Source organism: Hyla sarda, chromosome 5 (genome assembly GCF_029499605.1).
Source record: "Hyla sarda isolate aHylSar1 chromosome 5, aHylSar1.hap1, whole genome shotgun sequence".
NCBI lineage: Eukaryota > Metazoa > Chordata > Amphibia > Anura > Hylidae > Hyla > Hyla sarda.
This window is the reverse complement of record NC_079193.1, coordinates 213,889,406-213,914,734: the sequence shown is the minus strand read 5'-3', so window position 1 is coordinate 213,914,734 and position 25,329 is coordinate 213,889,406. Positions and strand designations below refer to the sequence as shown.

At 42.4% G+C, this 25,329-nt stretch overlaps 1 protein-coding gene across 2 annotated transcripts in view; it reads right to left on the bottom strand.

Annotated features, from left to right (window-relative positions):
• Nucleotides 1-25,329, bottom strand: part of LOC130273773 (proto-oncogene Mas-like) — a 50,423-nt gene that overhangs the window by 12,119 nt on the left and 12,975 nt on the right. The window contains exons 1-2 of one of the 2 annotated variants that reach the window (XR_008844114.1): nucleotides 15,454-15,700; nucleotides 13,425-14,150 (exon numbers count right to left, since the gene is read on the bottom strand). The gene's annotated coding sequence lies outside the window, so the exon portion shown is untranslated. Of the gene's footprint in view, nucleotides 1-13,424; nucleotides 14,151-15,453; nucleotides 15,707-25,329 lie in introns of those variants that run through there. The other variant, XM_056521083.1, reaches the window with a different exon arrangement.

Sequence of the window (25,329 nt, the reverse complement as noted above, 5' to 3'; positions counted from 1 at the left end):
TTTACGTCCTGTGTCCTTAAGGGGTTAAGTTGTAGGGCATGTCAAAGTATATGTTTTTGCAAATACATTTATTTAGCAAACTTGCAAACTTGCCTCGTTCTGATTTTATGATGAAGTACCCTTTTACAGTGTACCTGTCATTTCAGGTGACTATTCAAGATAAGCCGCCCTGTGTGTGTACATGAAGAACAGTTTCTGGCCGGTATATAACTTGTATATCTCTCTAGTATGCAGTTCTCCTTGAGCTGGTGGGTGAGCTCCCTCCTCCCCTTCATGGATTTGTATTGCTTTGTCTTGCAAAGACATAACAAAGTTCAGCTAATTTTCTGAGAAAAATTTTAACGGCAAGGGGGAAGGGGTTGAGGGAAAAAGAAGCATTTTTGTCTAATAAGAAATGTTACAAAAATTTTTATACACTAACACTAACCTAAAATAAAAAGTAAAAAACACTACATATACACATACCCCTACACAGCCCCCCCTCCCCAAAAAAAAGAAAAACGTCTGGTACGCTACTGTTTCCAAAACGGAGCCTCCAGCTGTTGCAAAATAATAACTCCCAGTATTGCCGGACAGCCATTGACTGTCCAGGCATGCTGGGAGTTTTGCAACAGCTGGAGGCACCCTGTTTGGGAATCATTGGCATAGAATACCCCTATGTCCACCCCTATGCAAATCCCTAATTCAGGCCTCAAATGCGCATGGCGCTCTCTCACTTTGGAGCCCTGTCGTATTTCAGGGCAACAGTTTTTGGACACATATGGGGTATCGCCGTACTCGGGAGAAATTGCCTTACAAATTTTGGGGGGCTTTTTCTTCTTTAACCCCTTATGAAAAGGTGAAGTTGGGGTCTACACCAGCATGTTAGTGTAAAAAAATAATTTTTTTACACTGACATGCTGGTGTTGCCCTATACTTTTCATTTTCACAAGAGGTAAAAGGGAAAAAAGACCCCCAAAATTTGTAACGCAATTTCTCCCGACTACGGAGATACCCCATATGTGGGCGCAAAGTGCTCTGGGGGCGCACAACAAGGCCCAGAAGGGAGAGTGCGTCATGTACATTTGAGGCGATTTGCACAGGGGTGGCTGATTGTTACAGCAGTTCTGACAAACGCAAAACAATAAATATCCATATGTGACCCCATTTTGGAAACTACACCCCTCACGGAATTTAATAAGGGGTGCAGTGAGCATTTACACCCCACTGGTGTATGACAGATTTTTGGAACAGTGGTCTGTGAAAATGAAAAATAAAATTTTTGATTTGCACAGTCCACTGTTTCAAATATCTGTCAAACGCCAGTGGGGTGTAAATGCTCACTGCACCCCTTATTAAATTCCATGAGGGGTATAGTTTCCAAAATGGGGTCACATGTGGGGGGGGTCCACTGTTCTGGCACCATAGGGGCTTCCTAAATGGGACATGCCCCCCAAAAACCCTTTCAGAAAAACTCACTCTCCAAAATCCCATTGTCGCTCCTTCCCTTCTGAGCCCTCTACTGCGCCCGCCGAACACTTTACATACGCATATGAGGTATTTCCTTACTCGAGAGAAATTGGGTTACAAATTTTGGAGTGATTTCTCTCCTTTTACCCCTTGTAAAAATTCAAAAATTGGGTCTACAAGAAAATGCGAGTGTAAAAAATGAAGATTTAGAATTTTCTCCTTCACTTTGCTGCTATTCCTGTGAAACACCTAAAGGGTTAAAACACTTACTGAATGTCATTTTGAATACTTTGGGGGGTGCAGTTTTTATAATGGGGTCATTTATGGGGTATTTCTAATATGAAGACCCTTAAAATCCCCTTCCAACCTGAACTGGGCCCTGAAAAATTACGATTTAGAAAATCTTGAGAAAAATTGGAAAATTGCTGCGGAACTTTGAAGCCCTCTGGTGCCCTCCAAAAGTAAAAACTTGTCAATTTTTTAATGCAAACACAAAGTAGACATATTGTATATGTGAATCAATATGTAATTTATTTGGAATATCCATTTTCCTTTCAAGCAGAGACTTTCAAAGTTAGAAAAATGCTAAATTTTCAAAATTTTCATGAAATTTTTAGATTTTTTACCAAGAAAGGATACAAATATCAGTGAAATTTTACCGATAACATAAAGTAGAATATGTCACGAAAAAACAATCTCGGAATCAGAATGATAAGTAAAAGCATTCCAGAGTTTTTAATGTTTAAATTGACAGTGGTCAGATTTTCAAAAAATGCCCAAGTCCTGAAGGTGAAAATGGGCTGGGTCATGAAGGGGTTAATGCACCAGGACATCACTGTTTATGACAGGCAGAGGCGATCTGTCATTAACCCTTTAGACGCCGGTATCGATATCGATCACATCATCTAAACTACAAGTGAAAAATGCAAGTAGCTTAGTGGAGCTTATCGTCTTGATGAGCTAAAATGATGAGGGAGGGTCCCCTTACCTCCCTATGGCCGCAAGATCAACACTGCAGTGATGCAGCCTGGGAGTGCCATCCATTTGGTTACCAGCTGAAGGGTTGTAAAGGCGTCATTGAGCAGTACATAATCTAACCCCACCCTGCATGATTGACATACCAGCAGCATGCTGTTGTGGATCAGCCCCGTTTCTATGATACAGAGTTGTCAGACTCTGTTTAAGGATAAGCTGCTACATATGTTCTAGTGCTTTTTTTTTGCCCCTCAGGCTAAAGTTTGCCAGCCGTGAATGATCAGTACACCCAGGGCCGGAGCCACCTATAGGTGAGGTAGGCGCCAGCCTAGAGCACCCAGGGGATAAGGGCGCAGCTTGGGAACTCCAGACTCCCGTCCCAAACACCCTGAGCAAGACCTCTTTTAAACTATGTATGCACCTTTAGGAGGTCAAGGTACAATGCGTGCAGCCATCACAGGAAAGAGCCACCCGGCTCAGACCTGTCACTGCTTGCATTCTGTGCATGCAGTGTGTGTATGACACTGTGTACAAAGAAACATAGGAGCTGCGGGCAATGTGAGGGGGCACAAATTGGGCACTATTACTGTGGATAGTTTGTAAAGAGTCGAGAATTCTGCTGGAACAAATGTCTAAAATGTTTGGCAGTCTGGCAAAGATGAGTCCTGGCTGGAGTATTCATGTTGGCCAGATAAAGAAGAAAAAGAAAAGTGACTGACTCAGATTCGGGGTAGGGTCACACATAACAGATCCGCAGTATACAGTGGGGTAAAAAAGTACTTAGTTGGCCGCCAATTGTGCAAGTTCTCCCACTTAAAAAGATGAGAGAGGCCTGTAATGAGAAAAAATAAATCCATACATTTTTTAAGAATTTATTTGCAAATTATGGTGGAAAATAAGTATTTGGTCACCTACAAACAAGAATTTTGGCTCTCACATACCTGTAACTTTAAGAGTCTCCTCTGTCCTCCACTCATTACCTGTATTAATGGCACCTGTTTCAACTTGTTATCAGTATAAAAGACACCTGTCCACAACCTCAAACAGTCACACTCCAAACTCCACTATGGCCAAGACCAAAGAGCTTTTAAAGGACATCAGAAACAAAATTATAGACCTGCACCAGGCTGGGAAGACTGAATCTGCAATAGGCAAGCAGCTTGGTGTGAAGAAATCAACTGTGGGAGCAATTATTAGAAAATGGATGACATACAAGACCACTGATAATCTCCCTCAATCTGGGGCTCTACGCAAGCACAAGATCTCACCCCGTGGTGTCAAAATGATCACAGGACAGGGAGCAGTGAGAGAGCTGGGACCAAAGTAACAAAGGCTACCATCAGTAACATACTACACCGCCAGGGACTCAAATCATGCAGTGCCAGACTTGTCCCCCTGCTTAAGCCAGTATATGTCCGGGCCTGTCTGAAGTTTGCTAGAGAGCATTTGGATGATCCAGAAGAGTATTGGGAGAATGTCATATGATCAGATGAAATCAAAGTAGAACTTTTTGGTAAAAACTCAATTCGTCGTGTTTGCCGGAGAAAGAATGCTGAGTTGCATCCAAAGAACACCATGCCTACTGTGAAGCATGGGGGTGTAAACATCATGCTTTGGGGCTGTTTTTTTGCTAAGGGACCAGGATGACTAATCCTTGTAAATTAAAGAATGCATGGGGCCATGTATCGTGAGATTTTGAGTGAAAACTTCCTTCCATCAGCAAGGGCATTGAAGATGAAATGTGTCTGGGTCTTTTAGCATGACAATGATCCCCAACACACCGCCCAGGCAACGCAGGAATGGCTTCGTAAGAAGCATTTCAAGGTCCTGGAGTGGCCTAGCCAGTCTCCTGATCTCAACCCCATAGAAAACCTTTGGAGGGAGATGAAAGTCCGTGTTGCCCAGCGACAGCCCCAAAACATCACTGCTCTAGAGGAGATCTGCATGGAGGAATGGGCCAAAATACCAGCAACAGCGTGTGAAAACCTTGTGAAGATTTACAGAAAACTTTTGACCTCTGTCATTGCCAACAAAGGGTATGTAACAAAGTATAGAGATTAACTTTTGTTATTGACCAAATACTTATTTTCCAGAAATAATTTGTAAATAAATTCTTTAAAAATCAGACAATGTGATTTTATGGATTTTTTTTCCTCATGTTTCTCATCGTTGAGCTATACCTATGATGAAAATTACAGGCCTCTCTCATCTTTTTAAGTGAACTGCACAATTGGTGACTGACTAAATACTTTTTTGCCCCACTGTATTTTTGCTGCCAATCCGGCGATGACCGACCCTAGAGCAAGCCCCCTGTCTGTGCCTATGTGTCCGTTGCTCCGTTGCTACGAGCACACACAGAGGGATCTATGTGACTGTAGTAAACTGTGCAGATATCGTGGCCTCTCCTCTGCTCACTGAGATAGACAGAGAGCGGCCACGATGTCTGAGTGTAAACTGCGCATGCGCGTGTAGTTTACTACTGTCGTGCAGATTACTGTGTGTGCTTGTAGCAGGACTGCTGCTATGAGCGGACAAAAGGGCACAGACAGGGGCTCACCCTAGGGTCAGTCATTGGCAGATCCATTACCTGTGACCCTACCCAAGAATAAACGTCTCTTGAGAATCCCTTCATGTAGCTGTAATCACTTATATGAAGAGCCTGTGTAGAACTGGTATATATGTATGTGGGAATATTGAATAGTAACTTTTATTAGACAAATAATGCAAAAAAAGGGGTGCGACCTAGGGGTGGCAAAATTAGGTTTTGCCTAGGGTGGCAAAAATCCTTGCATCAGCCATGAGTACACCCCCAAAACCTAATACTATACAAAGTACTTTGAACCCCTAAATGATCCTTAAGGTGCAAAGAAACAGCATTATATTAAGTGCCAAAGACAAAACATCCACTATTTTCAAACAATCTAAAAAGCATAGTTTTATCTAAAGTTTTCTTTAATGGGTATAGAATGTGTATGTAAACCCAATAGTAGGAGAGACCACCTCAGAAAATTACTCAACCAGGTACGGTTATTAAATGTAACTATGACTACCCACCAACCTTTTGGGCTCAGCTCAAGAGATGGCCTTATATATTGTTATTGAGTGTCAGGAAGACTCGTACATGTGTTGCTTAGTGCACAGTACTATTTATAAGCTGTTCAAAGTTAGCTGCATAGAGTATATTTGGATAGGTGCTTATTCACATGCGGTTTAGTTTAGTTTTTATTTTCTTACTATAATTCTACAAATCCATGTTTGCCGATGCTTTCTCAGATAGCCTATGCCTTGGGTTTCTGGTCACCCCTCTTACTGAGGCCATCCTCATCCTAATTTGGTGGGGCTGCCGGCTCTAGGTTGTGTTGGTTCTTTCAAACTTTTTTTTATTTCACCCCTACTTACCTGCTGGTACAGGGTAATAGTGTAAGTGAGGCTGAATTTCAAAGCACTTTACCTTTTTTTTTTTCCTATGTGGCCCCATTTCCGAGTTATGCCTGAAAACCCAAATATGCAAATTAAGTTCTTTGGTGTACTGGGGTATTCCCAGCCTCTTGGTGCACTCTTCTGCCCATCTGACTCAGCCCTGTGCAACACCCACTTCCTAAATGTTCATGGACCTGAGCTCCATTCTATACAGGGTACATGTAATTCTAGATCTTCTCCCCCCCACTCCTGTCACATGATTATCATCATCACAGGTCCTTCAGCCACATTCTCTTCTATCCTGCACTGCTGTTCTCTGTCCCCACATTAACTGCTAACAGATACAAAGCAGGTCCTGGTCCCTGGTCGGGTAGGCACAGAGGAACAGAGATCTCCACACACAACACAACAACAGTGACTGGCTCATCCAGGACCTGCTCTGTATCTTTAGGTGTAGACCTTGTGATGATGTCACAATCATGTGACCAGTACATGTGGGGCGGTGCTCAGCAGTGCAGGATAGAAGAAAATGTGGCTAAATGACCTGTAATGATAATGATCATGAGATAGGAGCCAGGTGGGCAGAAGAGTTCACAAAGAGGCTGGGAACCCCCCACCCCCAGTGCACCAAAGCACTGCATTTGCATATTTAGATTTTTCGGGTATAACTTGGGAAAGGGACCTTGTACGAAAAAAGGGTAAACAGCATTAGAATTAGCATCACTCGCACTATTTATCCTTATGAGCAGATTAATGTGGGTGACACTAATGATAGATTCCCATGAAAGGGGTTGTCCCATCTCAGTAACTGAATTTGGCACTATCAAGCACATCAGAATCTAAGCACACTACAACATGGGCTGCAAGGTACACAACCAATGTGGAGGTAGTAGAGAACAGAAAACCAGCATCTTAAACTGGTTTTAATTCCCCAGGAATGTACACAATGTATGGAATAAATAGTAAAGTTATATTTATTAGAATCGAAGAAACAATTCTTTTATGTTCTGGACAAGACCCTTCTTCAGGCAAAGTGCATACAGAGAGAGTGTTACATACAGACCTAAATAAGGGCAGTAGATAAGGTCGTTTAGGTCATATCAATTAGCATGTTATGTAATCTACATCTCCTATTCCAAAGGTTTAACCACCTACATCACAGAGGAAATAAACATTACAAACAATACCATAAGGGTAGCACACTTGACTTCCAAGATTCCCTATAAATGTCAGATCCCACCAACATTTATCTAATGTGTATGGGCATCTTAAAACTCAAGAGAACTTAGCAGCATACTTTCTCCCTCCACCCCCTGTAAACCAAGTCTTTAAATACAACAAATGTTTTTGTTGTGCTCTTTATGGACAATTTCAGCATTTTCGGTATTGTAGCTAAAAGACTCAGATTATACAAAGCAATAAGTCTTGAATACAGATCATAAAGAGAGAGTTGTTGCCAAGAAGGAACAAAATCTTGGAAAAAATAATTGCGTAATTGCAGTAAAAACACAGTAACACATTTTCTTTTTAAATCCATTCCTGGCTTTGTATTCAATAATTGCAATTAAAAACCTCAACATGTGAACATATCTTTCACTGAACAAGTTATTGAACACAATTTCTACATGCAGCTGAAGTCCCCAATAAATTAAATAAAAGTTGACTTGAACTGTAATCACTAGCATAATTATAAATAAGTATTCGGAACCTTAACAGCTATATACATACATTTTATTGAACAAATCAAATGGTCGACTTATTTTTTCTTAGAAAATAGAGAAATCCTTAACAATAAATGTACGTCATTGTGGGAACATTCCATATACAATTGTATTTTCAAATAAAGAAGCCATACTCAGATTTCCTGCTATGTGAGAATATTAGCCAAGGGCCAACATTCACATGATTCAATTCTGCCAGACCTTAAACAAGAGCATCCAGGGCTTCTGCAATCACAAACAGGTATAATATTTAGACATTTTCTTTATTTTATTCTGATTTTTTATTTTATAACATAATAACATATGTTAATTAAACAGCAGAAAAATTACTTTACATGCCAGTGATTATATATATATATATATATATATATATATATATATATATATATATATTTATACAGAGTATATACAAGTTTAACATACAAGCATAGCTTATTGATCCATTATTAAAGTAAGTTTGTGCATTCCTGGTTACGCAAGTGGAGACCATCTAGTTCATGTACACAGCAAGTTTATGAGCCCTAACTGTACCTTCTTAAGCCTCTCATTTTCATTCATAGGCATATGGAGATATATATAAAAAAAAAGTATAAAAATCTGAACATGTTTCATAGCATTGCTTCTTATGTGGAGGCTTCCAAAAATTCCTGCTCTTATCTGTGCTTGAGTCCTCAGACCTGTTTTATCTAGAGGAAAACAAAATGCAACCTCTTGATAGCTGCTGACAACGTTGCCTCAAGGGGAAAAGCTCTAGTCTCCAACAAAGAAGTTGGAGAGAATTAATGGCTCAAACAGTACACTTGAACATTTCCTCTTAATAATAATACATAATAACCCTCGGAATACATATTGTAATATTTTGTATGGCTGTAAGAGACTTTTTGTGACTTCTGCTCTGTTGCATATAAAATAATGTTGTTGTATTGTTATTCAATGGAAATACATTCATGTGACTCTTGTGCCACCTTTAACAGAAAATTTGATATTTTCTAAAAGCATTTGTACCTTTTTTCTTGCAATTGGAGAAATTGTCCCAGATTAATCAATCCATCCAAGACAAAACTCAAGTGTTTTGCCCATAGCAACCAATCATAGTTCAGTTGTCATATCTTACCGAGCTTGGGTAAAATGAAAAGCTGAGCTGTAATTGGTTGCTGTGGGTAAATCACATGGGGTATGGCATAACTCTGGGTCACTGGACATAACATTGGACATAAGATGTTTAAGAATACAAAATGACACAAAAATGTCTGCACATGATAGAGTGTTCCATTTAACATAATGGAACATAAATTTGAGTCTTGTATTAAAGGGTTGTTTAACAAAAAAAAACTATAATTTACAGCTATTTATTTTTTATAACTTTGTTAAGGGTGGGCTCACACACAATATTTTGGGCAATATTTTTAAATACTGACCAGAATACTCTGTGTGAACCCAGCTTCAGGTCAGGTTCACACTTCGTCTGGCTGGCATATTTTATTTGACACATTTTCACCTGTCATTGATAACAAAAACAGCCTATTTTTTTTACAGCAATTTAGTTTTTTAACAAAATCAATATGCTGCAAAAGTGCAAGTATGGACCCAGACTCAGACTGATGTATTTTATATTCTACAATGTAAAAATGTGTGCTGTCTCGTCTACATTCTTTTATTTATATTATTGTGGGCTATCACAATGTGTTTCTTTGTTGCATAACCTGCTAGCTGATGTGACTAACATCAACTGAAAGATGGGTAGGGCAGCTGTGAAACTGATCAGATTTTATTTATTGTTCTACAAGTACAGACTGGAAAAGCAGAAAGGGGTGTCACATATCTCCTGTCAAAGCCCAATATACCTTTCGCATGCACCCTTTCAGCCCAAAAAAGATCAAGGCTATTTTGTACACCTTTGAATTGTTAATCGTTGAGGATCTATGTATTTTTTCATAGAAGAGTGTTTCTGTGAGGTCACTCATACATATAAAGTAGAAATCTGCAATATTTTTCAGTAGAAAACTAACTTTCTATGCCTGACCATAAACATGCACACTTGGCTCCCATGATTACTCAAGAGAAATCCCTTGCACATTACACCAATGTAGAAACAAAATGTTTTTCTTGTGCTCTTTACCATTGGACATTTTCAGCATTTTCTGTATTTGAGCAGGATCAGACAAAGCGTTCCTTACCAAGCATGTTGGTTTAATCTTAAATTTTTGATTATGAGAGAGACCTGGTGTTATAATTATCATATGTTTGTTTTTGTAAAAAAAATTATCATAAAAACAAAAAGAAAAAAGTGAACATATTTTCTAAATACACAAACATTATTATTATTATTATTAGGGATGAGCTAATCGAATCTGATGAATCCGAATTTGTTACAAATTTCAGGAAAAATTTGACTTGCATCGAATGTGAATATTGTCGTGATTTGATCGCACAAATCTCTTCCTTAAACTCCATTTAGTGTGGTCCAGGGCATCAAAAATGGCAGATCCACATGGCAGGACATGGGGAAAGGAATCCTGGGAAGGTGGGAACAAGGTTCGGCGGGATGACCCTGAATCACATGCAGCCTATCAGCAGCCAGCCACCCCTGTGATGCCACTGCCCTATATAAATCGGCAGCCATCTTGCAGCCAGTCACTTCAGCCTTTTATTGCAGAGAGAGAGAGAGAGAGAGAGGGACAGACAGCAGTGTGTGTTGCACAGAAAAGCATTTTTACAGCAGCGATTCACCTCCCAGTCACATCAGTGTTCTATTGCAGAGAGAGAGAGAGAGAGAGAGAGGGACAGAGAGCAGTGTGTGTTGCACAGAAAAGCATTTTTACAGCAGCGATTAACCTTCCAGTCACATCAGCATTCCATTGCAGAGAGGGATAGAGAGCAGTGTGTTGCACAGAAAAGCTTTTTTACAGCAGCGATTCACCATCTGACAGGAGAGAAGCAGCAGGAGCAGCTAGAGGAGCCAGAGGGTTATGAGGAAGGCGAGACAGAGGATCCAGACACACGGTGGCAGTATGCAGTGGAGATGGAGGCATGTTCACTTGCTTGCGTAGTGACTGCTGAATTGTCACCATTCGGCAGCGGGATGACTTCTGGCATCTTCATCTTATTGGACCCTCACTACTGGCACAAAATGGGGGTCTTTTTTACACCCACTGAGAGGGAGGACAAACTGACCTACTACAGAGACATCCTTAAATAGTCAGTTGGCCGATGCCTATCTGCGCCATCGTCCATCCTCTCGCAGGTCTGACTCGGGGGGGCCCTCTGTGCTCACCTTTCACTGCCATGGCTGCTGGGGAGGGGTGGGGTGACAGGAGCAGTACCATCAGCAGGAGCCTGAGTCTACAGTCGCTGATGAGTAGCTTTCTTCACCCGCATAGTGAAGCAACTCATCAGCAGCAGGTAGACCTGGAGCAGGACCTGAACCAGCAGGTGGTGACACACCTTGAAGATCAGCTGGACTTTTGGGCAGCCAAACTTAATTTGTGGCCGCAACTAGCAGAGTTTGCCCTGGAAAAGCTGTCCTGCCCTGCCAGTAGTGTGCCATCACTACTTGTGAAGGTGTTTAGTGCGGCGGGGGCCAAAGTAACCTCAAGGAGAACTCATCTGTCCACAAAAAATGGGGAGAGACTGACCTTTGTTGTAAGGCCCTACTCTCGCATTATTAATTCCCTTCTTGGCAAGTGTTACTCGCCCTAAAAAGGAACAGGAACCTCTCCCTATTTCCCCCTACAAACACTGCCATTTCCCAGGATTTTTAGGTGGAAATAGAGAGTTTCCTGTGTGGGGTCACCCTATTTAGAGTGGGTAACACTTGCCAAGAAGTGAATTAATAGGGCGAGAGTAGGGCCTTACAGGGGAAGTTTTTTCCCCCACCTGCTACAATGGACAATATGATGCTCCCTTCCACCTTTTCGAGGAAAGTGTTACTCGTCTTAAAAAGGGCAGCCCCACACAGGAACCAATCCCTATTTCCCCCTAAGAACCCTGGGAAATGGCAATGTTTGTAGGTGGAAAAAGGGAGAGGTTCCTGTGTGGGGCTGCCCTTTTTAGGGCGAGTAAAACTTGCCAAGAAGGGAATTAATAATGCGAGAGTAGGGCCTTACAGGGGAAGTTTTTACCCCCACCAGTTACAATGGACGATACATTGTTCCCTTCCACCTTTTAGAGGTCTTTGCATCACATCAATACTTGGTGGTGTAGATGTCACATGGTGTTTTTTTTTGCAAACCTTTCCTTTCGTTTGATAAAAAAAAGAATAATTTGGGTCCATATATTTTATCCTAAGCATATTATTAAAAGTTAAGTTTTATGTAAAGCATATCCTCAATACTTACTTGTACACACTAACACTTTTACAAAAGAGACTGTTTTCTTCTGCCTACCTGCCTCAGCTACTATTCTGATCCTGCCACCCGCCTGATGCCACACATCTGATGCCAAGTTCTCCTTTTTTCACTTACCTTCATCACCGGGTACTGGTATTGCCACCCACCGCACCACTCTGTTACCGGTTCACTTTCAGGACTCCTGATGCTGCTGCTGCCACCTCCAGGCTGTCTCATTCTGCCACCATATGTTCACCTCATGCTTCTTTCACCTCCAGGCTGTGTCATTCAGCCACTATATGGTCACTTCATGCTTCTGCCACCTCCAAGCTGTGTCATTCAGCCACTATATGTTCTCCTCATGCTGCCGCCAACTCCAGGCTGTGTCATTAAGCCACTATATGGTCTCCTCATGCTTTCGCCACCTCTACGCTGTGTCATTCAGCCACTATATGTTCTCCTCATGCTGCCGCCACCTCCACGCTGTGTCATTCAGCCACTATATGGTCTCCTCATGCTGCCGCCACCTCCACGCTGTGTCATTCAGACACTATATGGTGTCCTCATAATGATGCCCCCTCGAGGCTCATCATACTGAATAACAGTACTATTTCACTAACCCAGCGCACACCCTATGCTTGTTACAGCAAGGCAAAGTGTTCTACACCCCTATTTAGGCTCTCTGTAGGCCAGAAACAGCCGTTTTTAAGAATGATTCACCGCAAATAAATAACATTTTTGGGCAAAATTTGGCAAATCAGCTAATCGAATTTCTCAAAAATTCGCTCATCTCTAATTATTATAATAATAGTAACATCATTTACATTCAGTGTTCGTGGTCTATCATGGCAAAAGTTATAGGAGATACTATGGGGCTGAGTGGCAACCCATCACTTTTGTTGTTGTTGGTATGGGCAGTGAATTATTGTTTGTTTTTGCCATTTGCCTGAAGAAGGTAGAGCAAGAGCAAGATTATGAAGAGATTATGAGGAAGCTGAAGAAAATAAAAGGAACAGAAATATAGTAAACATTTCTACAGGGGAAGACCCATTGGTATGTGCATGCTAAAGGATGTCCTATTGTCTAGAGGTAATAATCAATCAGGGCCCCACTGCAATGTGTGACATGGAGCTTAGAATAGCTTTTATATGCCACGGTAATATGGATCATAAATGACGGCCACATGGTGTAAATTGGGCAACAATTAGACAGTCTAGATCAGCCTCTAAACTTTAAATATTACCTGTACTTTCATGCTCTACTTTACCTTTATGCTTTAGAATCTAAAGCATAGAGGTAAAGTAGAAAATGAAAGTACAGGTAATATTCATGGAAGAAAATATTTCTCTGAATTTTTGTTCTATTTTTTTCAAACAGATTAAAAACCAGAAGACACATCAGAAATGAAAATCATGTCAGTCATCAGCATTGAAGAGGTTGACTTTAATGAAACACAGGAAAGAACGTTCCGAGAACCCTCCGACATCCATTTCACAATCACAGCGTGTTGTATCATTGCCATCTGCTTGTTTGGAATGTTAGGAAATGGAGTTGCCTTCTGGTTCCTTTCTTTTAAAATTCCAAGAAACAAATTTACAGTATATATAATTAATCTGATTATTGCTGACTTTATGTACCTGTTTTTTAATGCTGTTCTCATGTCCCTACAAATTGATCAGCTGATGGATCTGCATCCTAATTTTCCTGGCATGTCGAGTGTCATTCTTGTGTTAGAGCTGTTCTATGATTGTGCATATCAAGCTAGCATGTTCTTTCTTCTAGCAATCAGTATTGAGAGATGTGTTTCTGTTTTTTATCCTATTTGGTATCGTTGCTGTCGTCCAAAAAAACAATCTTTAGTTATTTGTTTGATCATGTGGTTCATTGCCTGCCTTGAAAGTTGTCTTAATAACCTTATATGCTCGGTGGAGGCTTTCTCAGCTGGATCATCGAAATGCACAGGAGTTCAGTATATGACATTTGTCTTATCAATTGTTATTTCTCTTCCTCTAATGCTAATATCCAGTACAGTTTTACTTATTAAGATCCAAAATACATCTATAAAATGTAGACCTCCAAAGCTTTACATTACTATAATTATTTCTGTGTTTGTTTTTCTTGTAGCTTGTGTGCCAGTCAAATTTATGTGGCTCTTATGGTATCTGAAACGGTTACCCAATGGTTTTCAATCTGTACATTTCTTCTTTGCCAGCATCTTTTGTACTGTATTTAGCAGTAGTATTAATCCATACATTTACTTTATGATTGGAAGAAAGAAAAAAAAGAATTTTAGAGTGTCAATTCACTCTGCTTTGCACCATGTTTTTCACGTGGAAGAAGATGAAACTGAAAAAACATTTGGAAACAGCTCAGGTATCAGCTGTATTAGCTAAATTATTAACTTTAACCAGAGGATTCGTCACCACTCTTGACTTGTCTGTTGAGTAAATACTTGTATTCTTTATAAAATAATAATATGCACAGTATGATTCCTTTGTTATTTCTCTTTGGCATTACTGAATACATTGACAACTGAGCAGTACCATTGCCACCGCTTACTAAATTATTACATTCAGTTGTCAATTTAATTATACATTTCTAAAAGAAATAGCAGAAGAGCCTAATGCAGAGTCCTAAGAAAATCATTTCATGAGGAATACCTGTTTACTAAAATACACAGTAATGCTGACCGATCTTCTTTAACCCCTAGTGCAGAGCTTTCCAAATTTTTCATGTTGGTGACACCCTTTTTAGACATACATAGTTTGATGACATGCTCCTCCTGGCCGTACCGCCAATTTCACGTATCACGTTGCTCGTTGACGACGCATGACATGATACCAGTATCAGCATTACAAATGTGACTTCTACCCCTCTGTGCCATTTTGTCACCCTCTTCATCACCCATTGTGACATTTCATTTCCCCTTTATCCTTCCCTGTACAATTTCATTCTCCCTCTTGGTCACCACGTGCCACATCATTACCCCCGTTTATCAACCCCTGTGCCACATCATTGCTCCCCTTTTTCACCGACTGTGCCACACCATCCCCCCCTATGCCATTTCATCCCCCCCTCTATCCCCCCTGTGCCACATAATTCCCCCCTTTATCCCTCTGTGTCATTTTGATCCACCATTTTTCAGCCTCTGTGCCACCTCATCCCTTCCCCCTCTGATCGCTGTGCCACATTATACCCCACTTCACCCCCCTGTGCTCTTCCCCTCTTTATCAGACCCTGAGCTACATCTTACCCTCCTCCTCTTCACACTAATTCCCCTGCTGTGCTGTTCCACATCTTTCCCCCTCCTCCCCACACTGTTTCACCTGCTGTTCAACATCTTTCCCCCTCTTCCTCACACTGTTTCACCTGTTGTTCAACTTCTTTCCCCTTCCTCCTCACACTGATTCCCCTGCTGTTAGCACATGCCCCTCTTCCCCTCCTCCTCACACAGTTTTTTCCTGCTGTTCCGCATATTTCCTCCTCCCCCTCGCACTGATTACCCTACTGTTCCACATCTCCCCCCCCCCCCCCCTCCTCTGCTGTTTTTTTTTTTTTACCTGGTCTGTGTCCCGGCGTGCTCCAGCAGGCTCTGGTTCAGGAGGTGTCTGGGCTGCATGTGTCCGCGCTGCTCTTCTGTGCGCAGTCAGTGCAACACTGACGAGTGAAATCCTCCTCTGTGGCTCCTCGGTGCTACGTACGTCAGGGGCGTCACTCGACCCGGCAGACTCTGATTTAAAGTGGCCAGGCCGCACCACTTAAGAATAGTGCCTGACGGCGGTTGCTGGGGGCCCCAAGTTTGAAAAGCCCTGCCTAGAAGATACAGAGTGTAAATGTACTTCATGGTTCCCTGGTACATACCACATCATGACGTATATTTACATTAATCAAGCACAAGAGCTGCGCTTGGTGCATAGATCAAGGCATCTAAAACACCTGTGTAGCTTTGGGGACACCCATTGGACCACCCACAGTGCGATTGCGTGGGTTACGAAGAGTGAAGATGACTGCCAGAGGTCTCTTACCCTCCTCTGTGCCACTCTCCAGAAATTCTCTCGCCATCTGACAGACTGTACAAGTAGATCGCCAATATTACTGATCAGTGCTGTCATTGCATAGCACTGAACAGTAATAGCAATATCAAAAGATAGCTAATAATAGTCCCCTAAAATGTGAACTAGATAGTAAAATAATGTTTTTAAAATATAAACAAGCCCTGCTCTTAATTAAAAAAAAAATGAATATGATGTTGATTCTGTATGGAGAACAATGTATGTAGACATAAAAATGACAAAATACATTTTTGACTCTTGGTTACATCACATCTTAGGCACCTTTCACACTACAAAATTACTCAGTTTTAAAGATCCGCTCGAAGTTCTGTCTGAAAATCGTCTGTAAAACGTCAGTTACAAAAAACCCATAAGGCCGTTAGAAAATCCCATTATAGTCTATGGGATTTTTCTAATAGCCATTTTAACCCGTTATCGCCCGTTATCAATAATGGCCGTTATTTTGTGACGGGCGAATGAACAGGAGAAATAGTGCATGCACTAATTCTCCCGTTACTATCGCCCATCACAAAATAACGGCCGATATTAATAACGGGTGATAACGTGTTAAAACGTCTATTAGAGAAATCCCATAGACTATAATGGGATTTTCTAACGGCCTTATAGGTTTTTTGTAACTGACGTTTTACAGCCGATTTTCAGACAGAACTTCGAGCGGGTCTTTAAAACTGAGTAATTTTGTAGTGTGAAAGAAGCCTCAGAAAAATTTGAATAAAAAGGTGATCAAAAAGACACATATAAAATAAAATTTGTGCCGATAAAAACTGTAGGTCTCAGCACAATTTTTTTTCCCTCATAAAGCCCATATGCTAAAAAAAAAAAAGTATTTATAAGAATACTTTAAAGTAGTACAATAATAGGAACGCATGTAAATATGGATATTGTTTTAATAGTATTGACCCACAGAAAAAAGATACTGGCCCTCATTTACTAACAGGATTTCGACCTTTTTGTCGGGTTTTGCGCCTAAATTCTGTGCCTTCAGAATGTGCGACTGGAAAAAAAAACAAAAAAACAACAGAATCTGAATCACTCTGAGTGGAAAAAAAACAACCTACAAAATGGACATTGTTTTGGGGAAAAGGGGCGTGTTCCCTACATTTCATCTAAAATCATTTGTCTTTTCAGTAAACCACTCTGAAAATCCTGTGAATTTTCTGGGAAGAAAACCCTACACTTGAAAGCATGTATAAAGTTTCAGAAAGCGGAGTCAATTCTATGGCTGTTAGCTCCTTTGCCTGCCTCATTTTTTTCAAGCGATTCTTACTTGTAATTTTTAATTTTTTTGCACAATTAAATTTTTAAACAAAGTTTTAGCTTCATTTTCACGTTTTCAACATTCTTTTTTTATTTTCCAATTGCTTCAGTAATAATGGTGAATAAAAAAAAAATAGTTAAATATCTCTATACATATATATGTTCATAAAAACCTAAAAATATTGCAGCACTACTCAGCCTCAATGTGTGGGTGCCAGCATCCAAAAACTTCTTGACCCAAGTCTTTAGTTTAGATAAGATCCAACAACAACGCAGCACTCCAAAAAACGGTGAAAAAAGTGTTGATTTATTCCTGTCACATCAGTACAAGCAACGTTTCTGCTCCTATGGAGCCATTTTCAAGAGCTTGAAAATGGCTCCATAGGAGCAGAAACGTTGCTTGTACTGATGTGACAGGAATAAATCAACACTTTTTTCACCGTTTTTTGGAGTGCTGCGTTGTTTTTGGATCTTATACATGTTCATAATTTTTTTTTTCTTTTCCCAGTTTTTAGAGTAAAAATCTGTTGCACTGTGATAGAATTTTCATTGCAACAGATTTATGCATGTGCCAGATTTTAATGTGCGACAGTATTAACCCTGCGACAGATTTTGCCATGCGACAGATGAATCCTGTGACAGAAATTGCTGTGTGACAGATTTTTTCCCTGCAACTAAAAGATGGGGAAAAGTGCGACAGATTAGTAAATACCAAGAGTCGGAAAAGCAAAAATTAAACACAAACCGACACTCCACTCTTAGTAAATGAGGGCCACTGTGTTAGCTTTACCATAAAGTGCACCCCCTTCCCCTCATAATTAATATTCTTTTAATTGTGCCTTACATTTTATGGTAAAATGAAAGGTGTCATTACAAAGTAATTACAGTTTGGTCCTGAAAAAACAAGTCCTCATATTGCTGTCAATAGAAAAATAACAGTTATGCCACTTAAAAGGCAAGGCAAATGCAAAAGTTTAAATTGGCTGTATCCTCAAAGCCAAAATGGGTTGTATCCTTAAGGGGTTAAACTGTTTAGTATATGTTTGAATCTATACAACTGCACCATTTTTCTCTTAATTGTCGTCAATAAGTTACATTGTTACTGGTTATTACTAGTGATGAGCAACAGGGGCAATATTCGAATTCGCAATATTTCATGAATATATGTACGAATATTCATCCTAGGTTCGCATAATTCGCATATTCGCTATGTTCGTTCTCTTTTTTTTTTATGCGAAAATTCATATTAAAATTCACCGATATTCACATAAATATTTGCATACAAAAAGTGCTGATATTTGCGGTAAAAATTTACATTTTGAATATTCGCGCTCAACACTAGTTATTACTTTTATTTGGTATATTTTGAGAAATGTTTCTAGATTAACATACAATGGTTGTGGATTTTGATTGACTTAACCATTGAAAAATCGTTGGCTGGGTACATCTCATATATGATAAAAATAATGTGCGATTTACTTACATTTCTTTTCATAAGAATGTATTAAAAAGCATAGCAGCCTTAAAGGGGTACTCCGGTGGAATTTTTTTTTTTGTTAAACCAACTGGTTCCAGAAAGATTTGTAAATTACTTCTATTAAAAAATCTTAATGCTTCAAGTACTTATTAGCTGCTGTATATTTCAGAGGAAGTTCTTTTCTTTTTGAATGTATTTTCTGTCTGTCCACGGTACTCTCTGTTGATACCTCTGTCCATGTCAGGAATTGTCCAAAGCAGGATAGGTTTTCTATGGGCATTTGCTTCTGCTTTGGACAGTTCCTGACATGGACAGAGGTGTTAGTAGAGAGCACGGTGGTCAGACAGAAAGGAAAAATCAAAAAGAAAATAACTTCCTCTGTATTATACCTCAGCTGATAAGTACTGGAAAGGTTAAGATTTTTTTAATACAAGTAATTTACAAATCTGTTTAACTTTCTGGCACCAGTTGATTTAAAAAAAAAATGTTTTTCACTGGAGTACCCCTTTACGAACAGTCTTTAGCATACATAGGGCTATTTAAAGGGGTACTCCGACCCTAGACATCTTATCCTCTATCCAAAGGGGGGTTCGGCCACAATTTCTGAGCCGGCAACCCAGTGTTCTGAACATTTATGTCAGAAGATTGTCCTGACATATACACCAAATACACAATGTAAATGTGGTGTGCACCTAGCCTCAATTGTATGTTACAGATATAGTTATTATAAATGTAAAATACACTAAGAATATTGCTATTTCTAGTTCTTACATATAGGGGTAGTTTTAATGAATATATAATATGGTATGAGAATTGTCTCAGGGTTTTTTATTGCTTAAATTATATGAACAGCCTGCATTGTATAGGGTTGCAAACAATGTACTTAGACTGTTGATTTAGCTGTTCTTACATAGCTAATAGCTAAGAGTAATGAATAAACAATTTGCTTTATAAATGGCTTCCCTGTGATTTTTTCATTATTATTATTATTTTTTTTATATATAAGTGAACAAGATGTGAACAATATTTATCTAATGGGAAGTGGCCCTTATAGTGCCCTATTCTAACCCATGATTGGATCCTATTGTATGACCAGTAACCTGATCTTTGACTAAAAACTGATGTACTTTCCATAGTTTTGCTTCTTTCATACTTACATTATCTCAGCCACCCAACTATTCCTATGGGTAGCAGCTGGGAAAGCTGTGCTGGGGGGGATGGGGGGGGGGGGGGGGGGGGGATTTCACTAGCAGCAGGTTGAAACTCTAAAATCTTTGCAGCCTCCCTATTTGTGCCTCAGTCTCTTATATTGCACCCCCTTCCATTTTCTTCCTGTCCTTCTTTATGCTCTTTAACCTCTATGGGCAGCTATAACCTAATTTCTTAGTGAGGCTACAGACTGTGACCAGTGAACAGGTAAAGAGAGGCATGTAAACTAAGTCGGATGGCGGCTGGTAAGGGACAGAAAAAAGCATTTGTGTGTTTAAAGATATATATCACAAAGTTGTTATTTTTTTTATCTTCACTTGTGCTACTGATTTATGGAAAGTTTTGAATATGCAATTCTTACATAGGAAATATCTAATCTATATCGTGGTCTCTAAACTGTGGACCTCCAGATATTGCAAAACCTCAACTTCCAGCAAGCCCAGGAAATGTTGGGAGTTGTTATTTTGCAAAATCTGGAGGTTCACACTTTTGAGACCACTGATCTGTACCTTTAAAATAAACATTAGTTTGGCTGGGCTCACACCACGGTTTTTGGTCCGGGTGAAAAAGGAGATTTTTTAACACTTACCGTAAAATCTCTTTCTCGAAGGATCCATTGGGGGACACAGACTGTGGGTGTATCCTGCTGTCTCTAGGAGGTGTGACACTATGGCAACAAGAAAGTCGGCTCCTTCCAGCACGATATACCCACCTCCAGGCCCTGAGCTAATCAGTTTTAGTACCAGTACAATAGGAGAGGACTGACAGGTCAAGGAAAAAAACACGAAATGTCCGAGAACCAGAAGAAAAGATATAACAGAACCCACCCTCGGGCAGAGAACCAAAGAGAAACCCAAAAGGGCGAGAGCTGTGTCCCCCAATGGATCCTTTGAGAAAGAGATTTTACGGTAAGTGTTAAAAAATCTCCTTTTCTCTATCGGCTCCAATGGGGGACACAGACCGTGGGACGTACCAAAGCCATCCCTTGAGTGGGTAAGGAAACAGACAGGAGGATAGTGGGACCACCGCCATCTGCAACATCTTACAGCCCAGAGTAGCATCAACTGATGCGAAGGTAAGAATCTGGTAGCACCTTGAGAAAGAGTGCGAAGACGACCGCGCGGACGTCTTACAGAATTGCAAGGCCGAAGCCACGTAGCGGAGGGCCCAGGATGCCCCGAAAAACGGGTGGAATGAGCCAAACCCCCGAAGGGTGGGATCTTCCCCTTGCAGCGGTAAGCTCTCAAAAAAGAGCAGACCGGATCCACCAAATAAAGGTGGTCGTAGAAGCAAGTTGTCCTATACAACGACCTTCCGGAAATACAAAAAAAGGAGAGAAGTCCGAACAGCCCTCACCACAACCAGGTTGTGGAACAAACGCTTCCAGAGATGAGAAGGGACCGGACAAAAGGACGGTAGGACGATGTTCTCATAGAGATGACAAAGTCAAAAACCATCTCAGGTAAGTAGGACGGACCTGGACGGAAAACAACTTATCCTGGTATACAACCAGGAAGGAGGAACGGCAGGAGAAAACTACCAGCTCTGACACCCTCCTAACAGAGGTAAGAGCAATAAGGAATGCAACCTTCCGGGAAAGGAGGCGGAGAAAAAATGTCCCTGAGAGGGTCAAAAGGAACCTGAGACCAAATGTAAGTCTAAAGGGAAAAGAAGGGAACTGATAAGGAGGGGCAGTTTGTGCCACTCCCTGAACCAGGTTGGGACATGATAATTGAACGTCAGAGGACGTCGAATGGAAAGACCGAACCTTGACCCTTAAGGAAGCTGAAAGCCAACCCTTGGGCCAGCCCCGACTGGAAAGGGAAAGGGTCGGGAAGGAAAACCGCGACCGGAGAAAAAGCTGAGTTTCACACCAACTGAAACAAGACCGCCAGGTATGGTGGTAAGTCTTGCAGAAGAAGGCTTGTGAGCCCTCAGCATGGTGCAAACCACTTGGAAAGAGAAACAGTGGGTCCCCAGAACCGCTGTCTCAACCGCCACACCGGCAAAAGCAGAGACGTTAAATAGGGTGGCACAGCAGACCTGAGCTAGGAGGTCTGGACAATGGGGAAGGTGCAGCGTTAAGTCGTTCAGGAGTCTGACCATAACGCCGAATCACGGCTGGGTCACGAGAATGGTGGGAACGCCCTACTATGAGTTTCCTCAGAACCCCGAAAAGAGAGGAAGGGGAGGAAAAACAGACAAGGTAGGGCAACGCCCGACCACTAAACAGATAAGCTAGGGCAAAGCCCGACCAAGAGAGAGGAACGCTTTGGTTGTGGCGGGACAAGCAGAGGTCCATGCCAGGAGCGCCCCAGAGGTTGCAGATCACTGCAAACACCCCCAGATGTGGGGACCACTCGTCTTGGACGACTGAGGACCAACCAAGAAGACCACATCCCAGGGACAGACAGAAAAAAGATAGCTGAGATGGCCAGAAACCTGAGTTCCGCACAGAAGGGAAATTTCCAAGAATCAAGCAAAGAAAAAATTGCCCTAGACCCCAACATGTTGAAGGGGAAAAGGGGGGCTTCTCGGGGGACCAAGGTCCCAGACCGGCCGATCCCTGAAAAACACCTCCCCAGCCCGACAGACTGGCAAGGAGGGGCAGGAAGGAACACCCCTGAAAAATCTGGGGGAAAACAAAGCCACCATAGAAGGGACTGACAAGACTGTCAGAGCCAATGGAGACCTATCCCACCGGAAGAGAATCAGCAGGTGGAAAAAAAAGTCAGTGATGAAAGTGGGCAAATGGCACAGCCTCCACCAACCAACCCAGGACATCCATGCAAAAGCGAATCAAAAACTGGAGCAGGGTGCCAAAGTCTAGATAAGAGAGTAGGACGATTGTTTGGCGGAGTCAAAAGCGGGCAGAGGCCGCGTCGAACTGGAGCCCCAGGAGAGGGTTGGACTTGTCCCGATAGAACATCCAACCGAAGTGAGACAAAGACTGGAGGTTGAGACCAAGACTCTCCAGGATCTGGGCCCTGGCTGGAGCTCTGATCAGGAGGTCGTCCAAGTCAGGGATCACGGAAACAACTGATGTCCGTATTAAAGGGCTATCACAGGCGCCAGGACTTGGAAAGGGTCCGCAGAGAAGTGGCCAGACCGAAATGGAGGGCCACAAAAGAAATGACCGTCCGGAACTGCAAAGCGGAGGTACCGCTGATGACTGGGAAATAATTAGACGTGGAGGCAGGCCCCTTTGATGTCCAGCGAGAAGCAAAAACTCCACTTGAACCATGGGCGCCAGCACTGAATGGAGGGACTCCATTTGGAATGAGAAAGTAGAAGATGCTGGCTGAGATACTCGAGAACCAAGATTGGGCGAACAGAACGCCTTTCTTGGGGACCACAAAGAGGTTGGAATAAACCTTGAAAACGTTCCTCTGAAGGAACCGGAACAATTACTCCCCGGATAAAAAAGAGCTGGAGTGCGACCCGAACTGCCTTCACTAGAGAGCAGGAAACAGAGGGACCAGGAAAGAAAAAGGCAATCCAAAGGAGGGGAAGCAAATTCGATCATGTTTCCATTGACTACCACATTCCTGACCAAGGGATCCTGAATGTGTGTGGACCAGGAATCCCGGAAAAGTAAGAGGCGACAAACCACTCAAGAAAAGGTCGGTGGGTGGGGCGACCCGTCAAGCCGAGGAAGGCCTATGGGTGGGATGGGTCCGGAAGAGGGGAACCCTCTACCCGTGAAGGCGCCAGGCTGGACCCTTTGTTGGAACCAAAGGTCTGCAGGACCGGAAGGAGGAGGACCTCCGATGGAAAGTGGTTCTGCGAGCCTTATCCAGAGGTATAAGGAACTCTTACCGCCCGTCGCCTCTCTTCTTGAAGGCTGTGTCGGCATTCAGGTAATAAGCCACATGGAGCGACGGAGGGCTACCAAGTACCCTGTGGCAAAGGCAGCACAGTGGCTGCGCATGGGAGCAGAACACAGAAAAAACTCTGGCAGAGGAACATCGGAGAGCTAGTTCAGATAGATCCTCCGGAGGAATCCTGAATACTACCTGGTGGAGTTGGGAGACCATACTGAAAGGGCATCTGACACCCAGGCAGAAGCAAAAGCAGGAAGAAAGGAGGGACCTACTGGTTAAAAGGCAAATTCTGCCAAAGTCCCCACCTTTTTGTCCGCTGGATCCTGAAAGGCAGCCGCATCAGTCAACAGCAGGACAGTCGCCTTAGAGAGGCGGGAGACCGGTAGATCCACAGTTGGAGAGGAGGTCCACCGAACAATGAGGTCCTTGTCGAGGGAATACCGCGCTTGAACCTTCTTCGTTTCCTGAAACTTCTTGTCAGGACGCCTCCAGGCGGATTCCAGCAGGACGTCAAATTCAGCGAGAGAGCTGAAAGTCTTGCGTACCAGTCGGGTACGAAGAAAGGAGACTTCTGGAACTACGTCCGAAGTTCTTGGGTCCTTTAACTGGAAGGAGTCTTTTATGGCCGAAACCAATGAGTACACCACATCAGGCCTATGTCAGAGGCCGAAGCAGAAACCTCATCCACAAGTTCTCCAGGTGAATAGGAACGAGGTGAGGCAGCCCTGTAAGAGGTTGGGCACAATGAAAGGTAACTTCTGGAGACACGTCCAAAGTTCCCGGGTCCTCTAAATGGAAAGTGTCTCTTATGGCTGAAACCAATGAGTGCACCATGTCCATTTTTTTTTTTTTAAACCGGTCCTCTGAGTCAGAGGCCGAATCGGAAACTTCAACCCCAAGTTCTCCAGGTGAATGGGGACGTGTGAGGTGGTCCCGGAAGAGGGAGAAACTGACCTGGTACGCGGGTCTGGAGAGCCAGAGCGGCGACCATGGGAGCGTCCTCCAGGGGAGCTGGAGTAACAGGGCGATGCCTGTGAGGGGAGCGCCCGTGCCTGCCAGGAGACTCGGGGAGTCAGATTAAACATCCTTACGACGCTGCAAGAGCGTCAGTATAGGGAAGAGCGGGACCCTCTGGAGGGCCGGAGGATGGAGGATCCCTCCAAAGGCAATCCCCACAGAACTGGAGCCCTTCACAGAGGAGTCTGGGGAAGCAGTGTGTAGGTAGAACCAACAGGTTCAGCAGAACCATACATTTCAGTGATAAAGCTCCTAAAGGTGTAAAAAGTAACCTCCCAAGCTGTTTAGAGGGAGGAATCTGTCTGATCCTGATTAGCCCTAAAAATCCCTCTGTGCGCACACAGTACTGATAACGCGCTCTGGGGAATGCCCGCCGGCCACGGGTGGGCGGAGCTAAGTCCGTACAGGGCCCGCAGTCAAAGTACGTACGGCCGATAATGGCACCTGCTCCCGGCCCCAAACTCATATGTGAATGACAGGGGGAGTGGGCGAACATACCTTCGGCAGCCTCCGCTGCCGATAACAGCGATATGCAGCCGAAGCTGCATATTCAGAATAGTAAAAGTCACAGCCACGGCT